Genomic DNA, 2,117 nt, shown 5'->3' with positions numbered 1-2,117 from the left:
TTTTTTTTTTTTGAGATGGAGTCCCACTCTGTCGCCCAGGCTGGAGTGCAGTGGCATGATCTCGGCTCACTGCAACCTCTGCCTCCCAGGTTCAAGCAATTCTCCTGCCTCGGCCTCCCAAGTAGCTGGGATTACAGGCCCCCACCACCATGCCCGGCTAATTTTCTGTATTTTTAGTAGAGACGGGGTTTCACCGTGTTAGCCAGGATTGTCTCGATCTCCTGACCTCGTGATCCGCCCGCCTCGGCCTCCCAAAGTGCTAGGATTACAGGCGTGAGCCACCGCACCCAGCCAAGGACCCATTCTTAAAGGTGTTACAAGGATTAAACGAGTTAATAAACAGAGTCCTTAGAACAAAGATGCATGGCAGGTGGTTAAGTGCGATGCCAAGTGTGCATCAAATAAAACAAATCTTCAGTAAGCTAGGGAAACAGTGGGACAGTCACTGACAATGCTAGTTGTATACGAAGCGTGAGCTGGGAACAAGTATAAGGACAACTTGATGGGGGTCCATGGGATCTGACAACAGACAATGACATGGTACAGGCTCTGAACAGTATCCCTATTCAAAGGGAATACGTAGTATTCCTTTTTCAATTATCTTTCCATTTCAGTGTACAATATAATGGGCTGTTCAGTTTCCATTGTATTTTACCTGAACTTTTCCTTCCTCTCATGGCCAGCAATGCTAGTTTTCCATTGAAGACAGCAATGCGCTGGGCACGGTGGCTCACGCCTGTAATCCCAGCACTTTGGGAGGCCGAGGCGGGCAGATCACCTGAAGTCAGAAGTTCGAGACCAGCCTGACCAACATGCAGAAACCCCATCTCTACTAAAATACAAAAAATAGCCGGGCGTGGTGGCGCATGCCTGTAATCCCAGCTACTCGGGAGGTTGAGGCAGGAGAATCTCTTGAACCCGGGAAGCGGAGGTTGCGGTGAGACGAAATCGCACCATTGCACTCCAGCCTGGGCCACAAGAGCGAAACTCCGTCTCAAAAAAAAAAAAAAAAAAAAAAGACAGCAATGCAAATTTGCCTTCTCAAATTAATTTACTGGGGGAAAAAATGCACTAGTCATTATCAAGAAAAAGAAAAAAAACTAGTAATTCAAGACTCAGCAAAATTGGTCAAACAGTATGTGGCAGGATGTCGATTTCCCCGGCTCCAATTCTAAGTTTTTCCTATTGCTGTCTCTGAGCTTTCTCCCCCAACTTCCCTGGAATTCCCAGCTACACCAATGACTCTCAGAATCATTATCATTATCGTCCCAATCCACGAGCTCTCACTGTGCCAGCCCCTCTGCTTAAAATCTTTACACACACACATTTCATTAGAATCCTCAAGACGACCCTATGATATTGGGACTATCTGCTCTCATTGTACAGATGAGAAAAAACGGGGTTCAAGGAGGCGAAGACACAGGCCCCACTGCCGCACAGTGGGGCGGGACTTGAACCAAAATCCGACGGCTTCCAAACCCAACAATTTTTCATACTAAGCGCAAACATCAATACTAATAGTACAGTAACGAAGTGAGCGTTATGCGGAGGCGCTGAGCTAAGGGATCCAACGTACACGACCTGACTTCTCACTCCCATTTATAAAGCCGGTGATACATTCTAATTCTAAACCCCATTCCACAGGGGAGGAAACTGAGGCTCAAAGAAACAAATCGTACGTCCGAAGCCGTACAGCGGAGCCCGAACTGAGTCCAGACCCCTGGACGCCACCCATCCCTACCGCAACCGGCCCAGTCCCACCACCCCCGGACCGAGCCTCACCTGGCCCACCGGGCCCGCGCCCACTCGCGCCGCCCGCCCTCCCTCCCGGCGGCGCCAACTGTCAGACACTCCTCCCCCGGCCCGGGCTGCCCGCCCCGGAAGCACCCCCCTCACCGCCGGAAGCTGAACTGACCTGCCCGCGGCCGCTCTACCCCACCAGGCCGCCACCAGAGAGAGTGCGGCCATAACCGTCACGTGACCGCCTACCGTCACCAGCGAGAGTGCGGGCGTAACCGTCACGTGACCGCCCACCTTCGGCCGGGCGCTCCCCTCCGCCCGTCGCTAGCGAGCGGCGCGGCCAATGAGAAAGGCGCATGCCTGGCCCCCGCCGGCCC

At 52.6% G+C, this 2,117-nt stretch overlaps 1 protein-coding gene across 6 annotated transcripts in view; it reads right to left on the bottom strand.

The window, feature by feature from the left end:
- CUNH19orf47 (chromosome unknown C19orf47 homolog) overlaps positions 1–1,937 on the bottom strand; it is a 56,744-nt gene extending 54,807 nt beyond the window's left edge. For 4 of the 6 annotated variants that reach the window (XM_058426133.1, XM_032172908.2, XM_032172914.2 and 1 more), the window contains exon 1: positions 1,783–1,862. The gene's annotated coding sequence lies outside the window, so the exon portion shown is untranslated. Of the gene's footprint in view, positions 1–655; positions 775–1,782; positions 1,863–1,915 lie in introns of those variants that run through there. The other 2 variants (XM_032172912.2, XM_032172910.2) reach the window with 2 other exon arrangements.
- Between the last annotated feature and the right edge of the window lie 180 nt (positions 1,938–2,117).

Source organism: Hylobates moloch, unplaced genomic scaffold, assembly GCF_009828535.3.
Source record: "Hylobates moloch isolate HMO894 unplaced genomic scaffold, HMol_V3 SCAFFOLD_13, whole genome shotgun sequence".
In the NCBI taxonomy this organism is placed as follows: Eukaryota; Metazoa; Chordata; class Mammalia; order Primates; family Hylobatidae; genus Hylobates; species Hylobates moloch.
Note: the sequence above shows the minus strand (reverse complement) of the source record. Positions and strands in the feature narration are given on the sequence as shown.